Below are 26,009 nucleotides of genomic sequence, written 5' to 3' on the forward strand. Positions count from 1 at the left end.
CAGATTCCACTGCTTAGCCTTCTAGGGGCTCTAGTCTGCAGATGGAAATCCTGGAAGATCCTATCAGGAAGTGAAACTTGTAAATAATCTTTGTACTGGTTTTGGGCATTATGAGTTAACAAGTTGTACAAGAAGTCTTCTTTAACTTTCTTATAAAAGTACACCTAAAAAAGAATTCAATCCTAGTGACTAATCTGGAAGTAGTAATAAGAAACACTTAGGGAGTCCTCGAGGTGTGCCAGGCACTATTTGGAGCACTTGACATATATTAGCTCATTTTTTCCTCACAGCAGCCCCATTTTGTAGCAGAGGAGGCCGGGGCTGAGTTCTCCAGTCTGGCTGCCTCTCCCAGTCATCATGAACAGTTGAGTAATTCAAGGTCATATGCTAGTAAGAGGCAGAACTGTGATTTGAACTCAAGCTGTCATGGCCTTAGGATCTGTGCTTTTGAGGACTACATTATTGCCTCTGTACTCTCTTACAACAACAATCACAAATTTGCTTTAGAAACTTTGGCTTTTTACATCACCTCAGTCTTAAAGTCAGCATCACAGTTTGATTGAGAAAGAAAGAAAGAAAAGCATACTCCTTCCCTAATACTGCCTCCCTAAGCCAAATGAACAAATGAAATCATCAAGACAGTTTCCATCTAGGAACAGAAAGCTGACTCAAAGATCTTCCTGGAACACTGTACTAAAATACTGGACTGATATTCTAAAGGCTGTAGTTGGAGCCTTGTTGCTGTGACAACCCTCATCCTTGGCACCAGAATTGTTTTTAAGAGCACAAAACCTATCTTGTTTTACCTTTACAACTGGTGGATTTAGTGAGCTGCTAAGGGAGTTTTTTAAATTGCTTTTTGCAATTGTTATAGGGCAGTGGGAAGGACCTAGGATTTGAAGCTTAAAAGACTTGAGTTCTGGTCCCAGCCCTCTCTTCGGTGGACTCGTGTGACCTTGGGTTTCATTTCCTGTTAATGGGAGAGGGGACAGTAATGGCAATATGATTGGTTTGGTGAAGATAAGAAGCTATTATATATGACAGTATTTTATTAACAACAATAGCTGTGTGTTAGGCAGTGAGTTGACCAGCATGACCTTTGTGAGTCTTGGAGCCATTTTCCATGAGTGTGGGTGAGGTAGGTGCTTGGGAGTGGTTGGGAGAGGTTTGTGTTGATCTGAACTCCCTCCCTTTCCTGTTCCCTCCTTACCTGTGTTACAGTGTGAAGGGTAGTGTGGGTGTCCACGCAGTTTCTGGTCCTAATTCCTTTTCCTTGGTTTTTCCCCCTCCTACTTTGGGCTTGCCTCCAATTTGCTTACAAAGTGCTGTTTGTTGTAAGGGTGAAGCAGGCAATTCTCTGGGCAGGAACGCTGTGGCTGCAGGCAGTTACTGTAGTTCAAAGCAAAAAGCCAAGCTGGAGTAGGAGGGACACTGGCAGGGCTTGTTCACTAGAATTTTGTACATTGATTTTTAAAGGAAAGAAGGGGAGTAGAAATAGAATAGAAATAAAATAGGAATAGAAATATTATGCAACAAAATTGGGTAAGGAGAAAGGACTTTAAGATATCACTGTTTACTACTTTGAAAGGAAATGCTTTTTTTTTTTTTTTTTTTTAAAGTAAAAGCAAATGCTTTTTGACCACTTACTGTATCTGTGGTGTACTCTAGTAAAATGGGAAACAAAAGTTAACAATTAATAATAATAATAACAACAGCTATCATGTTAGTGCATTTTAGGTGGTCCATAGTGGGACACTTTTCATCTTTTATCCTCATGTCAGCCCTGAAGGTTGCAGTCATTGGAGTCCCATTTCAAAGATTACAAAACTGAGGCTCAATGTGTTTAAATAACCTGCCCAGGGTTACCGTGCTAGTAAGTAACTGCAAGAACTAAACTTTGAACCTAGGTCTGTTTGTATCTCATCCACAATATGAAAGATAAGTAAGATATGCCCCTGCTTTGCAGACTTGCATGTAAACAGTTAGTATAATATAATTCAGCAGAATGTACAGTATATATGCTGTAATTCTTACATTAGCTAAATGTTTTGGACATTTGTTCAGAAGGAGAGTGATTTTTGACTGTAAAGATCAGGGAAGGTTTCACAGGGAAAAATAACTGGAGCAGGTCTTTTGAAGGAGGAGAAAGAGGGTGGCAGGTGATTGGTGGGAGGGAACCCTGGAGTAGCAAAATGTGCAGGTATAAAAGTGTGGAACATGTTTAGGGAATGCTGTTGTGACAGAGTGAAGGATGTAGAAGAATAGAGACCAGAGAAGCAGTTTGGGACAGATTATGGAGAGCCTAGAGTATCCTGTTAAGGAATTTGGACTTCATTTCATTGCCTTCGAAGGTTCTTGAGAAGGGACGTAATTTGCTCTGCTCTGTGACTTCAGTGATTCTGGTGGTACAGTGGAGAAAGGAATAGAATGTCTGCAGCAGGGACTCCCCAACTGAGCTACACCTTAGGGTCACCTGGGAGATTGTTTAATGTACAGATTCCGGAAGCACACCATCCGGCGATTCTGATGCTGCACATCTGGGGTGGGGCCTGGGAAACTGTGTTTAGAAGGCCCAGCAAGTGATTCTGAGTACAGCCTGGTCAGGGAAGGGATCCTGAGGGCATTGGGGCATTTGGGAGAAAAATCTAAGCTGAGGCTAATTTGGGGTTTGTCACTGTGTGAATGATTTTTTAAACCATGGGAAGGTGCCAATCATCAAACTTCAGGGAAGATCTGTTTATTGAGGTTTTATAGTTTGTTTTTTATTGTCCTGTTCTGTTCTTTTCTTTTCTTTTCTTTTCTTTTCTTTCTTTCTTTCTTTTTTTGAGACAGGGTCTTGCTCTGTCACCTGGGCTAGAGTGCAGTGGTATCATCATAGATCACTCCTGGGCTCAAGTGAGCATCCTGCCTCAGTCTCCTGAGTAGCTGGGGTTATAGGCGCAACCACCACACCCAGCTGATTTTTCTATTTTTTTTGGTAGAGACAGGGTCTCTCTATGTTGCTCAGGCTAGTCTCAAATTCCTGACCTCAAGCTGTTCTCCTTCCTTGGCCTCCCAAAGTGGTAGGATTACAGGTGCAAGCCACCACACCCAGCCTACTTTTTATTCTCTATAAATATTAAGCAATAGTCTCATAGCATTATCATTTGACTGAAATTTTTCACACAGAGTTTTTCATTTGTATCTAGAATATAGCATAGCTCTGATCTTTATGCCCTTGTGCTAAATTTATCCTTTTTTGTTGTTTATTTAGAAGAAAATAATATATAGGATTTCATTGTTGGCTGGCTGTCTCCAGAGCATGAGCTCTGGCGTGTACTGCCTAGATTTTCATTCTGCTCTGCCACTTTCTAGTCATGGGACCACAGGAAAGTTACTTAACTTTCTATAAAGTGAAGATTTAACAGTATTTACCTGCTAGGGTTAGTTGTAAGAATAGTTTATGTAAAATGCTTAGAACAAGTTCCTGGCACACAGTTAACACTCAGGTGTTAACTTAGCTACTGTTGCAGTTATTGCCATTAATTCTGCAGATAACCCAAAGATTCCTTCCCTGTATTGCTCACATATTAAGAACTTTACTTTTAAGAAATGACTATACAAATTGCAAGTAAGAGTAGTGAGTAGTAAGGGTGACATATTAGGATAGGAAGTTTTAATTATGTAGTGACCCCTCTTTCCTTTCAGGGCTTTTTATTTTCTAGAAACATATGTTTTCCTCCCATAAACAAGCTTGCTAGGATATACTTAGAGCCCATATCTGGGAAAGAACCTTCCCTTGCCTGTTGGCTACAGAGCTAATAGTTCAGTTTTTCAGTCTCTTAGGAGTTGCATGAAATGACGCTCACTTGTACATTTCCTGGGACCCAGCCTGAACATAGGCAATTTTTTTCCAAATGTTACAGACCTCTCTTACTCTCATTTCTTGAGTCTAAATCAACTATTAACTTTTCAAGTAAAATTTTTGATGGGAAGACAAACAGTTCTCCCATGGGAGAAGCTATTTCTCAACATTAAAGAAATTAAAAATTATAATTTATGCCTAAAATAATAATGTTAGTCCAAGTTTTAGTTCTCTTCTCTCCCCCTTCTCCGTTATTCTTTATCCTGCCATGTGTTTGCAAACCATTCTCATGACCTTCTGCCTGTGCAGCACATTTGTAGTGGGACCAGATTATATGTACACCACTGACTTTTTCATCTGACTTCCAAATTTAGCCTTTGAGCCCCTTCTTTTCTTTGGGTTTTCCTAACAAAATCATCTTGTTGAAAGGAATGTTATTTCTGATGGTGTATGGAATAATGGGATCATACTTTGTGAGGTTCAGACCTGAGGTCCTAAAAATTTAAACATGTGTCTATTTGCTATTGCTCACTTTACTTAGTTCAGTCTTGGCATTTCAGGTCTGGAGGTGGTTACTACCCACTGGACATCCTTAGCCACTCCCTGCAAATTAGAGGGAGGACAAAAATGCAACTGAACTTCTTGTTTTTCTTCACGTCTCTGTTAATTTAACTAAGTCAATTGGCTTGCCCTTATTTGCCCTTTTCACACCTACCAAATTAATGTTATGTGCAAATTTGATTATAACAGTATGAATAATTTCTAAGGTTACTTTTGAATACAGATCAAATTCTGTTCCTTGTGGCTTTTTTCTTCATCATACTAGTAGATGTTGCCAGTGTTTTTCTTGCTAGCCTGCTTAAATCCTGTGTGGTGGTTGTAGCAACATAAGTTACAGTCGATTTAGCGATCCTGATTTCACAGGACACTGTATCAACTGCTTTACCAAGATCAAAGTACATGGGGTTCATTGCATTCCCTTCCGTTGCCAATTCAGTTGTACTGTAGCCAGGCAATCCTGGAGCCTTGAAATCCAGGATTCTGGTCAAGGTGAGGAAGCAGCCCTTCTTCCTGGCTTTTTCATTCTGCAGATATCTTTCTTTTCTTCTCAATATTCATTTATTCAGCAATGTGTCCCAGGCTCTACATCTCTGACCTCCAGCAGCAGCAGCAGCCCAGTGTCCCTACGGCCAGTGGTTACATTCTTGCTGCAAACAGGAAAATCTGTGAGCCCTTCACCCCAGCGTACCCTGTGAACTTCCACGCTAGAGAAAGCAAACCTAATCCAGTTGTGCCTTAGTGGTAATAAAATATGTTGGTCAAAATTAGACTTGGTGGCTTCCAGGCTGCCTGAGTTCTGGTATTTACTAGCAGTGTGATTTTAGGCAGGTTATAGACATCTCTGTGTCTGTTTTCTGATCTGTAATATGAAGATAAAGATAATTCCTACCTCAAGTTTATTGTCGGAATATATACAAAGTGGTTAGCATTTATTGAACTAGGGTTAGTTAAAAAATTGTTGAATAAGTTTTCAAAAGTTCATAATAATAAAGATTCTGGATATTCTGGATTTTCTTAGCTCACTATACCCTCAAACTCCTGGGCTCCATCCATCCTCCTGCCTCAGCCTCCTGAGTAGCTGGGATTTCAAGTGAATGCTACCATACCCTGTTGCTCAGGCTGGCCTTGAAACCCTGGCCTCAAGCAATCCTCCCTTCTGGGCCTCCCAAAATGCTGGGATTATAGATAGATGTGAGCCACCATGCTCAGCCCGTTTCTGGATTTTCCAGGCCGTTTGTTTCTCTTTCATGCTATTTGCCTTGGCCATTCTACAGACAAAGGAAAGGAGATAAAACTCAAAGTATCTAATTTTGCAACCTTAAATTATTCATAAATTGTTTTTCTTCTTTTTGGACTCCATTATAATGTATAATTTACAGTTGATGTATTTAAGATAATGATATATGTGACTTATTTTCTGTCAACTCATATTTTGCTACTTCATACATCTGGAAGTAGTAAAATATAAGAATTGCATATTTTTAAAGTCATTTTTAAGAGCATTTTTTTCTTAGTAATGACCATTGTATTTATTTGACTTATTAGGACCAATCCTTTTGAGTTGTAAGGTCTTTTAATATATTATTTTAAAAATAAAAATGTTCAAGATAATTGAAATAATTTTTTTAAATAAGGAAGCAGAAATACCCACCACAGAAGATGTACAGACAAAACATGCCTTCCAAAGAAAAATGCATTCTAGGACAATGTTTAGTCTACACAATACACATCACGATCAGCAGTCAGTAAATAACCCAAGGCTATTCGTTGCCAGTAGCCTGTGCCGGGAACATTTTGAACACCCTTGTATACAGGTATTTTTACATTTAGTCAGACTTTTATGGTATCGTATCCTTTTTTCATATTATGTTCACTAAATCACAGTACATCAGCCAACATGGCCCACTTTACATATATATTTGCGTGCTAACTGAAGAATTAAAGGAGAAACTTGGAAAAAACATATTAAGGTTTTGTCTATCACAGTTTGACTAGTGGATATGTCTTATTATTGGATAAAATTATATTCAGCTACAGCCCAAGAGCATATTTTACCTAATATTGCTATGGCTTAAAATCAGTTGGCCTGTGGCAAAATACATGTTTAGACTTTACACTTTACCAAAATTTGGCAAGGTAATGAGGTAGCATAATGCAGTTGAGAGAGAACATTACAAATTATGTTTTAAAAGTGAGCTTTTTCTAAGTAAAAGATAATGTAGTGCAGAATGATCACTCCACAGCCAAAATGCACCCACTCATTTCTGTTCAATTAAACGGAAGAAGAACAGACCTGGGGTGGGTTTCAGCTCCATTACCTACTGCTTTGAGAAAATCGCTTAACATCTGTGAGCCCCCACTGCGTCTTCTGCGGATGATGACTCCTCCCTGCAAAAGCAATTCTGAGAATTCAGTGAGGCAGAGCATGTGAGCGTTTGTCCTATGTAATGTTAGTAATTTTGTGCAAGGTATGTGGGTTCATGAGGTATATGTTTGGAACCTGAGGAAACTGAGGCACCGAGCTTAGGAAAATACCAGCTCAGGCCCGTAGTCACCCTGGCCCTGTCTTTCTGCTTTGTGGCTGGGTCTTCCAAGTCATGCTGTGGGTGCTTTTTAAGTAGTGCTTTCCTAATCTTGTTCAAAACCAGGAAACTCTGTGCACCCAAGGTAGCCTAAAGCATCTTGCAGGCAGACTTTGTAAAAAAGATGATTTTCACCCCCTTGCTACATTTTGCCTTGAAATGACACTTACTCTGGCTCCTTGAAGATGGCTAATAGCCCTCTATGGGTAACTGCCAGTCAGGCCAGCCAGCTGGCTCTGAGAAAGGCTTCCTTGAAAGCCATGGCCTGGGTTTTGCTGAAGCCAGGAGGTGAGCGTGAGTGCCAGAGACCTTCTTCCCAGAAAATCCTGTTGCACGTGCTACCCTGGAAATGAAGACAGAGAAAGGGACACTGCTGAGAAGAAGGCTGCTAGCGCAGAGAGGTCATCTCTTAGGTAACCAGACGGCTTGTCATTTTTCATTTTCTTGTTTGAAAAATCCATGTGTAATAATCACCACGAATCCTGATACACAGAGGAATGCTTGTGGCAAATGCTTTTAACCACCAAAATAAGGCCCCCTTTTTAAGATAAAGAAAGATAAGCAGTATTATTTTTGGAGATGAGTTTATCATCTCCTCCTCCACATTTATTAGTCCTCAGGAAAGCTATTTCTTGTAACTTAATTTGGAGCCTGTAAAATGGCTTTCACAGTTGTTCTTTTCATCTAAGAACTGTGGTACTTAGAGAATGGAGACTTTCAAAGTGAACTCCTCATATCCTTCCAAAATCAATTTTATGTTTTGTGGTATCATTTGTGCTTACCTGGGAGCATATTTTTTTCTCTTATGAGGTTGTGATTTTAGTATTTTTTCCCCTACACAGCAGTGGTAAGGAAGAAACACTTCTCTATGAAACATAGGACACTAGCTGACCCACAGGGACATATGAGACGATGCTCAGGCCTTGTGGTTAGACTTAGGAGACACGTCAGGAACTGTGTTGTATTCTCCAAACTATCAACTTTGGAATCCATGCACAAAGTGAATGTTAATCAGTATTTTTGATGAGGAGGAGGATTTTAGTTATAGGGAGCCTAAGAGAGAAATGTGGTTGCCCTTCCCCCACAGCTGGCCACTGCTCTGGAGGACAGTATTATGAATGCAGGCGTGACCCAGCAGCACAGGTAAATGTGGTTCCTAGACTCCTACCAGATGCTCTTCTATATTTTATCATCTATTAAACAGTACAAAATTTAATATATATCATAAAATTATCTCTTAGCACAGTACTCAGACAAAATAGGAATAGTCTGCTGTTGACTTTTTATGCATTAATGACTTTGAATTTTTCAGAACTAAGGGAGACTTTTAGAAGTTAGATAGTCTAATCTCAGGAGTTCCCAAATATAGAAATGAAGGCTATGCAGGTTAATTTAAGTTTTCCTTTGCCTTGAGAATTTTATTTTTCTTTAAAGGTTTTCCTTCTGTGCTCTTAGGCTTATAGTAACAGAAATGAAGGAGAAAATTTCAAAAGATATTTTAAAATAGAATTGTGCCCTTAAAAACATGTTAATTATTGACAGGGATTTTTCCTTCTTTCTGTCTGTCTGTCTGTCTTTCTTTCTTTCCTTTTTCTTTTGAGACAGGGTCTCCTATTGCCCGGGCTAGAGTGCAGTGGCGTCGTCATAGCTCACTGCAAGCTCAAACTCCTGGGCTCATTTGATCTTCCTGCCTCAGCCTCCTGAGTAGCAGGGACTACAGACACGCACCACCATGCCTGGGCATTTTTTCCTATTTTTTGTAGAGACAGGGTCTCTCTCTTGCTCAGGCTGATCTCAAAATCCTGACCTCAAGTGATCCTCCCACCTTAGCCTCCCAGAGTACTCGGATTACAAGCGTGAACCACCACACCCGGCCTTGACAGGGTTTTAAAATCAAGTAAGTTTTGAGCTAAGTGTGTCCTGCGCCATCTCCTTCTCACTGGGTACTTTGTGAGAAAGGAATGGTAGCTCTTTGTGAAGAAGCATTAAGCTTGTGAGAAGAGGTGAAGAGTTGCTAGGTCTAGGGTGAGTAATGGACTGAGAGAAGGAAAAGATGGACAGAGCGTGACCCTAAAAGAATGCTAAGATTCCTCAGGAAGTATTTTAGTAATAAGCCCTCATCAGACCTAGTAGCCCCTTTGCCCATCTCCTGCCTTTGTACTTGAAATCTGCAGGCCTTGTAGTTCTTCTGTGTGCTCTACAGCTTGAGTCTGTGCTGCTCTAGCTCTGGGGAGGTGGTGGGGAAGGGTGGGGGAGATGCACTCAGTTTCTCTGCAAGTATCTAGAGGTCTCAGCATTGCCAAGACTCTTAATCACCCTTTAGTATGTACTCTATTTCTTGGCTATATCAGGTTAATAGTAGCATGCTACTGACAGGTGAGGGTGAACTAAGGAAACAGAAAATGAGAGAATGTCAACAGTTTTACTAAAAGTTGAGGCCATGCGTGCGTTTTTGTGAACAGCATCTACCTTCTTCTTAAAGAGGCCCAGTTAGAGAAAAAAGAATTTAGGGAACAAATATTAGTCAGCTGGTGAGGTTTTGAACTGGACAGACCTTTGTACCTTGGCATATGAATGGCCATCCTAGACCCTTTTGAACTTTTGCCATCAAGTAATTCTGAAAAGGCTGACGGAGCCAGTCGAAGATAATGGAAAGAGCACAGGCCTTTGCCCAAGAAGTCAAGGTACCTATTATTCAGGTGGGTAAAGAACTTCGCCAGCTCAACAGTGATAGGTTATAAATTGCAGGATCATTCAGAGATGAAGAAATGGATCACAGATAGTCGTTGGGTTTGACTTTTCTCCTAGAATTTGTTAGTGTTTTAGGAATCAACAGGGTATAGAGGAAATGGTGCAGATTTTATACATAGGAAAGACCTCATTCAGCACTCTATTTGACCACTTTCTAAGTTCCTTTACTTCTCTGACCCTGTTTCCTCATTTGGGAATATGGGGATGGACTTTTGCAAATCTGTTGGGAAATGTGAAGACCAGGAAGAGAGTAAAATGAGATACTGCCTAGCATTGAGTAGCAGCTTAATATGCATCAGTTCCTTTCTACTTCAGTCAAAATTTAGTTTTGTACGTAGAATAATCCTTCTTTATATTCTGTTCTCCGTTTTGAGTTTGGAAACATGAATGATTTTATTTAAGCCAACAGCTTGATGATAAAAGGAACTGTTTGTCAGAGACAGTCCTGGAAGTGCCTTGTAACCTGAGAGATTCTGAGTGCAAGGGTAAGCAGGTTATAAATGCCAACTCCCACAGCCCGCACACTTTGTGTGTGGCAGATTCTTAAACCATTTGTTTACTATTTTTTAACACTGCCCTGAAATCCTCTTTTAAGTCAGAGTTCAACAAAAGGAACGTAATCCCAGAACTTTGGGATTTCTCTGTGATCACAGAGAAATGCGAAATTGTTTTCTGGAAGAATGCACTATTGGATTATACTCCGTGTGACATAGCTATATGAAAATATTGGTGGATGGTGATGGTGATGTTGATCTCAGCAGAGACCCTAGGAGGAACCTAAAGTACTGCATAGTTGTGGCTGTTTTGGTGGTTTTGTTCTGTGTTTTTTACAGTTCATGGTAGCTCATTTGTGGCAGCTGTGTGCACGCTGCTTCTTTTGAGTCAGCGGCACCAGACAAGTAATTTCCCATCCTGAAGCTTTTTAGTCTCTGAGCTATAGGGGATATACTGGGATGTGGCTCTTAACTTTAAAAATTTGCATAAAGCCAGCTGCCACTGCTCCGGAAAGGCTCAGTTTTTACACCTTCCCTGAGGTGATTCTTTTCTGGGGTTAGGGGTTGGGTGCGGGGATGGGAGGGTGGGAGGGAAGGAGGAAAAAGAAGGCCCACTGCCCCGGGCACTGGTGGGGAGGAGAGAGCCCAGGCAGGGGCTGGAAACGGAAGGGCTGCGCGGCAGCGGCTGGCAGCGAGGCCGCCGGCAGGGGGAGGCCCGGGCCGGCCGAGGCCGAGCCACCACGCGTGGCCAGTGTGGCGGGGTCGCCCGCTGGGAGAGTGCCCGGTGCCGACCATGGCAGTTGTGCAAGCCGCAGCCCCCTCGCCCGCCCTGCCCACCGCCCCGTGTCCCTCCCTCCCCGCTGCCAACACTCGGATCTCTCTCGCTCTTTCTCTCCCCTGTGTTTTCAAACAGGAAGTGCACGACTGTCTGTAACGTGCTGCCGGGTCCCAGGATGGAGGAGTGAAGTCTCCCGTTGCTGCGGTTCCAGCCTCCGGAGCCCGCCGAAGCCGAGTCCCCAGAGAGCGCCCTGAGGGAACAGGGTGGCCGCCTGGTCCAGGTGCGCGGTCCGGTCGGGGTCGGGGAGTCCGCGGCGGGGCTGGGTCGCGGCAGCCTCACGTGTCCGCCCCCCCCCCACCCCGCTGCTTTCTCACCCGAGGGTCTCGGCCGCGCTCGGTGGCAGCTGCCGCCCGGGGCGTGTCGGACCCGGATGGGCCGGCTGCGGGCAGCGCGCTGCTCCCGGACCTGCCGCCGGGCTCTGCCACGCTGGGCTGCCTGTCCGGGGGTCTTCCGGGAGTCCCCAGCTGCCCTCTTCTCCCGCTGCCTGAAGCGGCAGCTCTTTGTTCCTCGCTTGCGGGTGTGTGTGGGGGGTGTGGGGTGGGGTGGGGGGTATCTACATAAATGTTCCGGGAGGCAGAGTGGTGCGAGGGTGAGGAGCGAGAGGAGTGGAGGCTGAGGTGCAAGATGGATAGGAGATTAGAGTCTGGGTTCAGAAGTCTCACCTCAGCTGGTGACAAGGAAACCCGGTTCCTTCCTTCTTATTTTGGGAGAACCAGGTCATCACAGACTGAGGGAATTAGTGATGCAGACACCCACCGGAAATGTAGGGACCTGGAGTGAGGGACAGCAGCGAGTTCTGAGGTGTTTAGTCTGGTGTCTGCCTTGGTAACTCCACTGTGGTTTCTTAGCCAGGTTTCCTGGCTGAGACATCTTTATTAAATTCCATTAGTCATCAAAGTAAAATTGGCAGTGACTTTTCTCAGATTCTCCAGGTAGATTATAATTTCATATCCGTATCTTCTTCTCACATGTTCATAGGAGGAGAGCAAAATGCGGGGGAAAAGGTTTGTTTTATGGGACAAACTTTTTTGCTTCTTCATTTCTGTAGCAGCTCCTCTCTCCACAAATGAAGTCAAATTGACTTCTCCCCGCAGTGAAAGCCTGGCCTTGTTTTACTGCCTGTGTTTATCTACCTAATGAAACTCCGGTCTTGTGGAGGGACGCTAAGGGAAGTGGGATGGTTGAGAAGAATCAGTGCGATGGGATGATTATATGGCCTCAAATTAAATGTCTGAACAATGTTAAAGCCAGTAGCATCTTCTAAGTATTTTGAAGGAAGAGATGTGAACAAATGAGGGGAGGAAAGTGACGGTGCCAAAGGAGGGTCTCCAAAGCACAGGGGAAAGTGGATGATCACAGTATCACGGACACTTGGCTCTTTCGCCTTACTGGGCACCCAGGCTTTCTCAGGATTAGTTGTAGAATTTAAATTCATGATGTTGGATGCTGACTATACCATTCTAATGCTGAAAAATTTGTAATCATGTATATTTACTACATAATTTTGCTTTGAAAGGAAAATCTTTTGTACTCAGGCAAATTTATACTGCTCCCTCCTCTTCCTTTTTTTCTCATATCAGCAGTATGGAAGTAATTTGAATTATAAGACCCCATTATTCCAGTAATCCTTCAGGACTTTAATATCTTTTAAAATGCAGCTGCTTTGAGCATTGTGATAATATCAATAATTGGTATAATTGTATTAGCAGTAAGTAACCGAGATACACTATGAGAACTGAGCAATTTCCTCCTTACTAGATACGGAGATGTGGACTTTTTAAAGTTTGAATTTAATTGTGAGATGTCTGTGTTTATGCGTCTTCTCTTGCCAAATACATTATGAGATTAAAAGTGAAAACAAGTCATCAAGAGAGATTCTTGAAAGACTTGTACAACCATAGTGTTTTGCCTCTATTTTTATACCCGCTATACTCTTTTCTCTCCAGTTTGTTAATTTATTAACATTTGAGGACTTTATTTAGCATCTGTCACTCTGCTCTAAGATATAGTAGAACGCTTTTGTGACCCTCCAAACCTGTCTCCTATTTAGGAATTGGATTTACTTCCACTCCAGTGGAATTTAAACTCAGGAATAATAATAACTGGCCTTTAGATTGTCATTTTCTATTTACGGAGCATATTTTTCTGTATCTTCTTTACTCCTTTCAACAGTGTGATGAAATAGGATTCATTTTCTCCAATTTATGGAGAGAGGAAACTGAGGCCAATCAGATGGGAGTTGTCAGTGGTCATATTAGGAAATGGTGATGCTAGGACTTGAACAAGGGTCTTTTGATTATAATCTTTGGCTTTTTTTATGGTCTAGAAAGTTGCTGCCTAAGGAAGAGATAGCAGTGCTGATTCAGGTGGTCCTTTACGATTCCAAAAGAGAGCTGATAAATGAGATTAGCTTTACCAAATCTCCAGGTTTTTTGCCCACTCCACTCATGCTAGAGCTCAGGGTCCCCCCGCATGTTTGAAATTTATACTTCCTCCATGTCAGTGACTAGATTTAGCTATGTTTGCATCAATGTGATTTGTATTCTGCTGCCAAAATTCTAATGGAATATTTTAATTTACAGAGATATTTTTTGTCAGGTCTTAGTGAGCACATATCTTTTTGAGGGGTCAGATTAGCATATTTTAACATTTTAGAACTGAGAGAAAGCCACCTCTGATTTACCCATAGGAAAGTTTATGTCCCAGAAAATAAATTAACTAATATATGATGCAGGTGGCCCTCCCTACACCCCACTGTTACTGCCATCATATATATCCCCTGCTCTCTCACTCCAGTTCAGGATAACCCACCGAGAAGTTCATATTACAGAAAAACATAGACAAACCCATGTAACTTTAAATTATAGATGAAATATTTTTGTAATATTCCCCATATGGAAATAAGTTTATTTCCTTATCTTTGCAGTGTGGAAAGTTGAGGCTCTCTTTAGCTATGGTTTTAATGTTGTACCATTAATTAAACCATAAAATTATAGTTTAACTTGTACTTCAAATTAAAATTTGGTATACATTTTTACACTGAGAAATGCTGGATAGAATATTTATTTTCTCTTAAATAATTGGAGGATGTGTAATGGTCTATAACTTCCGCTCTGTAAAATTGTGCCACAACCTCAGGGGGAGGGGGGAGGAGAGGAGGAAAATAGATAAAATGAGGGCTCATTCTTTTATAAGGGAGGAATGAAATGCCGCGTGTATATTTCCTTAATACACAATGCACTGCACTTTGTCTATTGGTGAGTTGCAATGGCTTGTGAACTAGCCTCATGTCTCTTCCAACAGAAAGGCTAAAAATAAAAGGGTAACTAGCTTTGATGTTAAATGCCAAGGAGAAGTTAATGGCCAAGAGGGGACTAGGAATGGAGATAAATGTGAATCAAGATTTTGATTTTTTCAAAACCTTCTCTTTTTTTCTTTCATGTGTATTATTTTAAAAACACTGTCTTCTTAGTCAGATTACAAACTGTAAAGCAGTGGTTGTCAACCCTTACAAAAATCAGGAAGCTTAATGCTAAAAGATTTCAAAGATCTTGACTTTTTGGGAGTTTTTCTTAACTCTGATGATTGCAAATATTTCATTAGAAAGTTATTTAATATCAGCTGCATATATATTGTAAGTAATAACCTCAGCATCTGCCTGTATTTGTGAAATAATAGTACATATATGTTGAGATAGAAATTCAGTTTATGGACCTCTCTTTCAGTACCCTGAAGTCCACAGATTGGGAGTTAGGCTCAAAGTAAAATAACTGCTACAGGCTGAAAATGCTGAAATGGTGATGAAAATGCATAGCATGTTGGCAATTAGGTTATAAAGATTCCTGAGTAGAATTTTTCCTCTTTGTTGTACATTGAATAGGTGATGCGTAAAGTCATGCCTTTGCATCTGGTTGTGCTTCTGGGTTAACTGTTTTTCATGATCAGCTTTGAGATCCTTGCAGTTAGTCATGGATAACTGGATTCCTTCTTAGACCATTTTCCGTACAAGTACTTCGGTGACTATATCTTCCTCATGTTTGTTGAGTCAGGATTCCGGCACCAGTTGCAGAATCACCACAGTCATAGCCATTACCACCAGCTTATATCATTTCCTGGAAGCTAAAAGAGGCTTCCCAACTTTAACTTTTACAGTTTGTGGTAAATGTATGGAAGGGTAAATATTATTTATCCTTGTTCTCTAGAGGGAAAAACTAAGTTCATATTGAATCGTACTCTCTAGTTTCTGTACCTGTTGTTATGACTACGGTGTTCTACTTAAGGTGGGTTAAGCAGGGCACAGAAATCTATCACGGTTAATGTGTGAAGGTCTTTTATTTGGTTAAAAAATATCGCTTTCTGTTTATTGAACACCTTGTATTTCCCAGACACTTTACATGCATTACCTCTAATCCTCCTGGTATTATGCAGAGTAGGTAATATCCCTATTTTATGTGAAGAAACTGAGGCAGGAAGGGATTGTAATTTATCCAAGTCACATAGACAAGCTCAGGCCTAGACTTGGATCCAGATTTTGCAACCAGCACTGCTACAGTATTTCCCTTACTGCATCTCCTGCTTTCTCTGTACTTAGCCTAGCCCATGAGAAGAAATAATCATGGTTTGTTTAGTCTTACCTGCCTTATAAGCAAAGGTTAAGTTAAAACCATAGAGAATATGCAGACATTAGGAATATGGACATGAAAGAGTCAACATTTTTATAAATATTTTTGGCTTCCATGTAGTATGTCTTCATTCTTTTTCCTAAGGAGCCCAGATGTATGAAATTTGTTGGCCTTTATGAGAGCTTCTTGAGGCAGTATTGCTCACAAGCAACATTGCTGGATTGTAGGATATATGCATACTAATTTTACTAGGAACTACACAGGTTATTGTTAAGTTTATATATCTCCACCAGTGCTGCATAATGACTTCTTTTTGTACTAACAAATTTCCTGGTTGTTGCCAACCTGATAGATGTTAATTGTCCTAATACTTTAATTTTGCCTTTTCCTGATTACTAGTAAGATTGACTATCTCTTCATTAATTTTTTTTCTTTTTTTTTTTTACGCACATGCTCACACTCACTCTCCCGTATACTCTCTCTTCATTTATTTAAAAATTTCTCTTTTCCATGAATTGTCTCTTTGTATCTTTAGCCTCACCTTTTTTTTTTTTTTTTTTTTTTGTTTTTCTGTTGAGGTCTCTAGCCTTCTTCTTGCAAGAAGTTCCTTGAAAGAATTTTTGTGGAGTTTCTTGTATATTCAAGAAATTAATCCCTCGTGGTCTTTAGATATTGTGAATATTTTATTCTGTCACTTCTCTGATAACTTTGTGGTGCCTTTCAGCAACAGTAACAACAAGATCTTTAATTTTAATATAGCTAAACCCATGAATTTTTATTATTATTATGGTCTGTGTATATTTAGTCATTTAAGAAATCCTTCCTGGCCGGAAGTGGTGGCTCACACCTGTAATCCTAGCACTCTGAGAGGAGGATTGCCTGAGGTCAGGAGTTTGAGACCATCCTAAGCAAGAGCAAGACCCTGTCTCTACAAAAAACAGAAGCATTAGCTGGGTGTGGTGGTACACACCTGTATTCCCAGCTACTTGGGGAGGCTGAGGCAGGAGGATCCCTTGAGCCCAGGAGTTTAAGGTTGTAGTGAGCTATGATGATGCCATGGCACTCTACCCAGGGCAACAGAGAGACAGAGACTGTCTCAACAACAAACAAACAAACAAACAAAAAAAAAAAAGGAAAGAAATCCTTCCCTATTCTGGGCTCACAATACAGTTTCTCCTCAGATTCTTTTATTAACTTTATAGGTTATTCTTATCATTTGACTTTTTAAATCATTTGGAATTTGAGATACATGTTAATCTAATTTTTATTTTTAACACATTAATTTCCATGTGAGTTATATTTAACTCATGCTAGTTTTGAGCCCGGGGCCTTGTGAAGCATGTATAACTCTCACGTGTCTCTCTACCTTGGGAGCCAAGTGGTTCGCAGGCAACTCACACTGCTGTGCTGTAGCATACGTGTAACGTGATGGCTGGCCCCTGGGTGAAACCCTGCAGTTGGTTCGTGAAAATCTTACTTGTTGATGTTCTTATTGTTATAGTTAATATTGACAATTTAATTGCATACAATTCATGCATAGAAAACAATAAAAAAATAACAAATTTTTCATTAAATTAGAAAGGATAGTTTTGTTTTCAAAGTTTTTATTCTGTTTTTGTAATAAAAATAGTTTCCCCAAGGAAAAAATTTTTTTTCTACTGTGGCAATGTGTTAAAAATCTGGTCAAATTGTAAACCAGTTTCTCTAACACTGTTTATTAAATAATACACTCTTTCTCCACAGATTTTTGATGCTACCTCTAGCATATAGGTACACATATATGGGAGGCTCTTTCTGAGATTTCTGTTTTGTTCAGTTGACTTATTTGTGTGTTCCTGGCCTTTGATACACTGTTTTAATTGTTACATATACATTTATGTAACTTGATCTTATTGGCGTGATTGATAACACTAATGTAAAAAGTTCAAAAATGTTTAAGATTATTTTTAGGCAGATTCGTTACCCTTACTTGCACATGTTAACTCTTTGCACCCATAAATTTTCTGGAAATATGTCTACTTATGTAGGAACATTGTTTAATTTACTTACTTGGTAACATAATTTAATTTTAACATTCCTAACATTACATCATTGTTTGTTTTTTCTTTTTCTTTTTCTTTTTTTTTTTTAAGCAAGTAAGGCTCCCCTTCACGCTGAGTCATCTATGTAGGGCAGTGGCATCTTACTTCAAGGGCATGTCTTTCTTCTTTAGTGCTCTATATGTGCTTGTAGAGCTATGATGTGCATTCCTGGTATGGCTTTTGAATGAATTTTTTATGAGGTGTGATGCTGTAATACATGGGTGAATACTCTTGGAAGCCTGTTAATTATAGATGTCTCTTTATTATTGGGAAAACTTAACCAGTTCCAACTTGATTTTCTCCAAGTTTAGTTTGCTCCAGTTTGTTCTCAGTTCACTGGGTCTCACTTCTCCTCCTGTCTCCAATTTATGTCACACTGAATGTTAGGTTACTTTATTTGATAAGCAGGTATTTGTGTGCCTGTGCGGAGTACGATGTACTTTTCCCTTAGTTTCTAAAATGTGATGAAACCATGTTGTACATAACATGGCTCGTTATTATAAATAAATTTGAAATCATGGGAACAAATTATGGTATCAAAATAGATATTTCATGACAAGGTTAGTCTAGGACAAAGATGTTACCCTTGGCCATCAGTTACAGGATTACTATTATTATTTTAACAACCAAGTAGATCCACTAGAAGATGGGTGATAGGCTATATGTCTTTTTTTTCTTTTGTCTGTAGTTCTTAAGGTGCTTTGTGGTCATAGGAGAGAGTTGTAGTCTTTGTAGTTACTCAGATTTGCTAAGCTTGCACATAGTCTGATAAAATTGTAGTATAGAATGTTCTGGAGTCTAAACCTGCTTAGACAGATAAGATCAATGTCTGTAGGCTATTGTAATTATTCTCCTATTGTGTTTTAAATGGGATTTATTAATACTAGGTAGTCTCCTGGGTTTGATTATAAAAGCCCCAGCTAGTGACCTAACTGAACTTACATGCTCATTAGGGGACTTCCTTAGTATGGGTGTTCTCCATTTCTCATTCACATTCCTTTGTGCTCCCCTCAACAGCTGTCAGATCCACCTGTCCTCTCAGCCTCTCTTATTCAATTATTCTAATATAATTGGCAGCCAACCCACTTCACCATTCAACAGACATTTGCTGAGCTCCAAGCTATTAAATCTTAGTTCCTTCTCTGTCTTCCCCCTACTTCCTATGTGCAAATCATTTTGTTAAGTTCTGCAGATGCAGTGTGAATGTGGCATGGGTGCCTAACCTCAAAGATAGACACATACACCATTAACTGGAACTTAGAATGGAAGTCTCTTTACAGCAATACACTGTGATAAATGGTAATAGGGAGTGGGGCACATAGGAGGGAAGGATTTGTTCTTTCTTGTTTGTGAGGAAAGAACTCCTAAAGAAGGTGATTTTGGTGCTGAATACTGAAGGGATATTATTTACCAGGCTGAGCAGGAGAAAAGCCAGACGGAGGAAACAGTCCAAGTTCAGAGCCCCAGAGAGCTCAATGCAGGAGGACCATGGAATATGAGTGATTGGAGCAGAGAGATGGTGGTGCTGAGGGGAGAAGGGGCTGGAGGTGCCTCCTGCTTTGGATTTTTTGGGGGCCATGCATGTCATTTCTGGAAATGTGGACCGTATCCTGACAGTATTGTGGAATCATCAAAGCCAAAATAAATACATAAATCACTGTCTTAAGACAGTAAAGGAAGAAAGGAGAAGTCCAGTGGCTATTCCAATAATCCCAGCAGAGAGAATGAGGACCTGAACTAAATGGGAGAGAGAGACTGGATTGGAGAATCATGTAGGAGAGAGATTGGTTACTGATTAGATGAAAAGTGGCAGGAGGGAGTAAGAGGAAGGAAGAAGAAAGATGACTCTTGGTTTTTCTGGTTGGGAAGAGTCACTGAGGGTATCATTAGTAAGGATTGAAAATGTAAGAGGAACAAGTTTGGAGACAATAGTGAGTTAAAGTTGAAATGACACTGGGGTGTCTGTAGGGCATTCTTCTGGCCTTCAGAGGCCTGGGCCCAGGACAGAAGTCAAGGCTGGAGACGTGTTGGGGACTGACTGGAATTGATTATTGTAGCCACGCATGTAGCTAAGATCCCGCAGGGATGGCCAAAGGATCAAAGACTGAGCAGACAGAAGAGAAGATAGAAAAATTCAGAAAAATCTAAAAACAAAAATTAAAATATTGAGCACCAGGTGCTTTTTTTGTTTGTTATTACCATATATTATATTATACAATCCTCACAGCAGTCCCTTCTGAAATAATTGTTACTGTCTTTTACAGATAAGTTGTCTAAACCTCAGGTAAGCAACTCTCCAAGTTGCCCACATAGTAAATAGGGAAAAGCTGTCAGGTCTGTCAGAGGCCCCAGGATGGTCTGGGAAAGTGAAGATCCCAGGTCGGAGATTGGATTTGACAATTAGGTATTCTTGGTAGTTAGAAGAGTTCAAAAGTCTAAAACTGGATCGTCGGCCGGGCGCGGTGGCTCACGCCTGTAATCCTAGCATTCTGGGAGGCCAAGGCGGGTGGATCGTTTGAGCTTGGGAGTTCGAGACCAGCCTGAGCAAGAGCGAGAACCCCGTCTCTGCTATTAAAAAAAAAAAAAAAAAATAGAAAGAAATTAGATGGACAACTAAAACTATATAGAAAAAAATTAGCTGGGCATGGTGGCACATGCCTGTAGTCCCAGCTACTCGGGAGGCTGAGGCAGAAGGATTGCTTGAGCCCAGGAGTTTGAGTTTGCTGTGAGTCCGGGCAACCGAGTGAGACTCTGTCTCAAAATAAAATAAAATAAAACTGGATTGTGACCAGTGAGAAAATAGAGTAGGAATTGAGGTGGGGGGGCGGGGCACCAAGTGGAGAGAGAAAGAGTGTGACTGTGAATGGAATTTGTGAAGGAATTTTTCTGTGTGTTCAATGGTGATTAAAGCTTAGAGTTTGGTTGAGAATAGTGGAGAGGAAGAGACTAAAGTCAAAAGAGGGAATAACTAATGGAGTTAGGTTCCAGAAGAGATCAGGGGGCCCAGTTCTGGAGCACAAGCATGCTGAAAGGGGTTGTCACTGAAGGGAATCAGGGCATTCATTCCACTGGGACAGGGGAGGAGGAAAGAGATGTGTGACTATAGAACATGCAAGTGGATGGGAAGGAAGTTGAAAAAGCCCATTCCTGATGGCTTGGTGTATTCTCAGTAGAGGAGGTGAAATCTGTTGAGAGTGAGGGGCCTTGAGACAGCTGAAAGTTAGTAATAGTTACCTATCAAAAAGGAGCCCCCTGATGTAGGATGAGTAATGGTTGTGCATCATTGAGGGCCCAGTTGGGGTTTTGTCAATGGGAGTTAGGTGCTGATGGTGGATGTTTTTTTCTGGCTGATAGAGTACTGTAATATGAATAACATGAATGACCTTTTAAAATAGAACACACAGGCCTTGCCTGCAACGTTAAGTTTAGATGGTGATTTAAGAAAGCTTAAGGATGGGGGGTGGGGAGAGAGAGAGAAAAGTAGGACAAAAGAAGCATTAGATAGAACACTAGGGAGCTTGAGTTCTAGTTCTTCCATTAATGGGGGATGGCCTTAGGAAAGTCAGCTAATCGCTCTGGGCCTCAGTTTCCCCAGCTTTTAATGGAGGAATTTACACTTAATATCCTCTTAAGTCTTCTGTAGCTCTCAGAATGTCTATGAGACTTGCACATCATTAGATAAAAATGAGTGTATCAGAGAATAAGAGTAGCTAGATTCCTGTCATTTATCATTTATGGGTTCTTCTGATAGCAACTCTAATGCCAGCACCTTTGGGGAGCTGACAACATGAGACCAGGACAGCTGTCCTATACCCATACCCCGAGTGTCTGCTGTTGTGGCCATGCTGGAAATGGGAGAACGGTAGCAAGTCAGAAAGGGGAGGACAGGAGCATGGACTGTAGTGGATGTTGTGCATGAGGTGGACAGGGCGGATTGACCATGTGCCCCTCCTGCTTTGTGCCACAAGTCCCTGAGGAATCACTGGTAGCAGATGATTTGGTCATTTCATAGGGAGGGGATGCTCTTTGCATTCCTCTCTATGTTGTTTCTCTCTCCCTAACTGCATTTTCTTTTCCCTGGGTTCATATCACCTTCTTAGTTAAAAGTGTGGTATTGCAGAAGAAAATTGAATAGTTGGAGAAGATGAGGTACTTAACAGCATCTTTCTTACCTTAAGAGTCCTTTCTCCTTTCTACCACCCTCACTGCCCCTTGATACTTCGTTGCCCATAGAGTTTAAAGCATTTCATCACTCTGAGTGGGGTATGTTCTTCCCATGGAAAGTTTATTCTTCAAAGCCATTTAACTGTCTGTGATTCCTTTTAAGAACAGGAATAACATCTTAAAGCTCTAAAGGTGTGGCTAGCATTAAAAGGTGAATCCAGTCAGGTAAGTGGCTCCAGAGATTATTGTAATAATTTAACAAGCCTAAGCAGGTGATAGGACACTCCTTTTAAAATTAAGCCTCTCATCTTTCTCTGTGTTTTTAAAGATTTGAGAGAAACCCCCAAAAGGCATTTCCTTTTTTTCCTCCATTAAGCTATTACACAACTTAATGCTTGGAAAATTCTTCGCAGGAAGAAACAGGGTGTAACAGTTTTTGTGAGACGTTTATTAAAAATTCACTCTTTTAGCTTAAGTTTGAGAATACTAATCTCTCTCCACCCCACTGATCTAGCTTCTTTCTGAAAGTCATAATTTCTCCATATAATTTAAATACTCTTCAAAGTGAAACATAGTTAAAAAATTAAAACCATTTAAACTCAAAGTTAAAACACAATCTATAAATGTATTCCATTTCCTGAGAAACAACAGGAAGGATTTGCTTTCTCAAAATAAACTAAGTAGCCTGACTATGAACTCAGAGCAGTAGAGATCAAAGATTCCAGCATCATCACACAATGGGAAAATTTCAGTCATTTTCTAACCTCAGAAAATCAAGCCAAATACTAGTCTTTTTGCATGAGGCGTTAGGATATGTATATGCAATTCAGAAATGCACCTTTGGCACATTTGAAATTGTCTTAGCCTAAATATATCTAGTATGTCTAGGAGAGTCCGTTTTCAAGATATATTTGATCAGTGTGAACAGTCTACACATTGTAGCAATGGAAAATATCCTTCTTGGGCATTAAATTTAGGAAGAATAGAGAAAAACCAACTGACTTTCTGCAATGATATAGCATCTAAACTTGAAATTAAACTCATTAGATCAGTACGTTATTTCATAGTTGTGCTAGGAGGAAAAGTATAGCAGCTCATGAACATTGAACGGCATTGAAAAAGGAATCTGCTACAGTAATTATACACACACACAGAGGTAAGAATTACACGCACACTCAGGTAAGAATAAGGGCATTTATTAATATTTCTCTCTTTCCAGAAGTAAGGTATGAGAGTTTGTTTTAGGGAAAGGAAGTGAATTCTGTTTTATTTGCCAGATTTTTCTTTGTAGGATACAAGCAAGATGAGGGAGAAATATATGCATTCAGTATTCATCTTTCATTAATTTGTATCAAATGGGTAACTCTACATTCCCCAAATGGTATAAAATAGGTCAAAATTTTGAAATATTAGACAGTGTTTATATTGGGAAAATTCTGTATACATTGAGAACTTTTTAGAATTTCTCAATAGACTAGATTTTTCTGTGGATTTGTCTTTGAAGAAAAGGTAAAAAAGCAGATTTCAAAGCAATATACCTCTTATGATCTCAGTTTCTCTCTTAATACCTTTATTTTTAATCTATCTAAATCTTTATATTTAAAATAAGTCTCTTATAGATAACATATTTGTGTCTTTTAATTGGTATATTTAGATAATTCATGTTTAAAGTGATTATTGATATATATAGTTGGATTAATATCTATCATGTTTGTAACTGTTTTCTATTGCATTTAGGTATAGATGATTTTTATCTTCTTTTTTGCATTTTCTGTATTACCTGGTTTTTTAAAAATATTAATAAAAAGCAGGTAGTACTTTTATAATCAGAAACAACAAAGCTCTTCATTTTGGAGAGAAAAGAAGAAGCAAATCACAGCAAAACAAGCTGAAAATCTATGGTTTTGATATATCCTTTCTTTGCTCTTGCCTTGAGATGAGCACATTGTCACATAACTGCTTGCCCTCCACCAGTAGAGAAAAGGAAAGGGTTGGCTGCTTTTTACTGTGTACTGGGACCGTTGTCAACCCCTGTCCTATACCTTCCCTGCCTACCCACTGAGAATGAATCCTCAGAATGACTTGGAATCAGTCCACCTTGTGGTTTGACGTAAAAAATTTTCTACTTAAAATAACCAGACCCCTCTATTTCTGCATAAATGAGGTTTTCATCTAAATGGGATGTCTTTATGCCTCTTCACTATCTTTCAAAAAAAATAATAAGCAGAATAAGAATACTTGAAAACTATTAATGTTAGTGGAGGAACAATGATGAAACTTCTAGGGGTTATTACTATCTTAGCCCATATCTTAAGCATTTACCTGTGTTGGCCTGGGTGCCTTCAACCTGCTGCCATTGGACCCTTCCTCTGCTTTTAACTTGTCGAAATCTTCCTTGTACTATTGTCTGCCTGTTTGTTCCTCAGCTGTGAGGAAATTACTTGAGTGACAAATGAAGAAAGAAATAATCCTGTTATTATTTTCAATACAGGGAAAGAGGCTTATCTATAACACTGAGCTTTCACCCCAAAATAATAGATAGTATAATAGGTTGTCTTTACTTTTACAAATGTAAACCATAATGCTTTAATAACTACTCTTAGAAAAAGATTGGTAGGCACTAGTGTCTACTTGCCTTTTCATCCATTTATTTCATGATAATGCCTTTATGTTTCCTAATGATTTGCTTGCTGAAAGAAGTAAGAGTGTGTGGTCAGTCCTGCCACATAGGCCAGTACGAGATCCAAATGCTGAGCAGCGCATTGACAGAGCAGCTGCCTCCCACTTTGTGCTTCCGAGAGGTGGTTGTAAACAGTGAAGTGAAAATTTTAAAATGACAAAAATTACCTTTGCAGTACCCTGTAAAAACACTGAGCACCAAAATAATATTTATATAATTGCTAAATTGATATACATTTTATAAACATTTACATACAATGTGTAAAATATGTGAAATATTTTGTATATTTGCAAAAGTAAATTTCCCTGCCTTTTTAAAGTATTTAATTCTAAATGAGTAATTAGTATATTTTGGATGGCAGTAACAGTAAGGCCAAAAAGCATCATTTTTACAACAATCTCAGCTTACCTATTTGCCAAGTGTTATTCCCACTTTAGAGATTGGAGCCAAAAAGCCAAGTAGTTTGAGTTGAAGGTAACTCATTAGAGGAGCTTCTCGTTTTTAAGTAAGTTGTCATCAGTGCTGGGCAAGAAAGCTTACAGATCTACTTAAGGCAGGCTTATATCTTGAACCATTCCAAGATAAAGAAAATGTACCATTTAAGCTTTGTGGAAGAAATAAAAACCTTTGCACTTTCTGATCTCTGTCAAATCAAGAACATTTTAAACTAAGTCTTTTATGCTAAAGTTTAATTAAGGTAACTCATTTCTTTCTTAACAGAAATGGGTATACAACATCCTCCATGAAATAACTAAGCAAAGACATCCTTCTCCTTAGTAAGTTTACTAATCCCAGGGCTCTTTACTTTTCCCTTACAAGTTCAGTTTAAAAAATATTTATTTCATAGGTCTTTCTTTGAGGTTTTCCTTGAAATTCTTTTAATAGTCTGCATTTCCCCTTTTAAAGGGGGAAATGAGGGGTTTGATAAGAAGCCTCTTTTGCTGCACATGTGATGATATTCTGGGATAAAGGCAGGTAAAAGTTGCAGGGAGGCGGACTTTAGGTTAGTACAGGGGCCAAATCTCCTTCAAAGCCATGCAGAGCTGGACTGAAGTGCCTGACGCTGTGCAGGGCCCTGGCACTGAGAGCACTTTTGAGAGGCTGTCCATCCTTGGCCAAAGGAGTAGAGGAGATTTGAAACCTCCTGGGAGGGTGGGGCAGAGATGCTCTCTAAGGTCACTCACTGAGTATGTATGTATCGTTCGGTCACAGGCTTTGTGCTAGAAAAGCCCATGCTTAAGTACCATCTCTGCTCCCTGCTAGCTGTATGACCCTAGGACAGTAAGCTAAATTATCTAAGCCTCAGTTTTCTCCTCTTTAAAATGAAGACAGCATGATGTGAGGATTATCATATGAATTTAACAAAGTGCTTAGTGTAGTTATTCATTCCAC

At 40.0% G+C, this 26,009-nt stretch overlaps 1 protein-coding gene across 2 annotated transcripts in view; it reads left to right on the top strand.

Annotated features, from left to right (window-relative positions):
• LRRC8D (leucine rich repeat containing 8 VRAC subunit D) overlaps positions 1–26,009 on the top strand; it is a 111,796-nt gene that overhangs the window by 12,286 nt on the left and 73,501 nt on the right. For both annotated transcript variants that reach the window (XM_069480175.1, XM_069480176.1), the window contains exon 2: positions 11,146–11,290. The gene's annotated coding sequence lies outside the window, so the exon portion shown is untranslated. The remainder of the gene's footprint in view (positions 1–11,145; positions 11,291–26,009) is intronic.

The sequence above is a fragment of the Eulemur rufifrons genome, chromosome 8 (genome assembly GCF_041146395.1).
Source record: "Eulemur rufifrons isolate Redbay chromosome 8, OSU_ERuf_1, whole genome shotgun sequence".
Taxonomy (NCBI): Eukaryota; Metazoa; Chordata; class Mammalia; order Primates; family Lemuridae; genus Eulemur; species Eulemur rufifrons.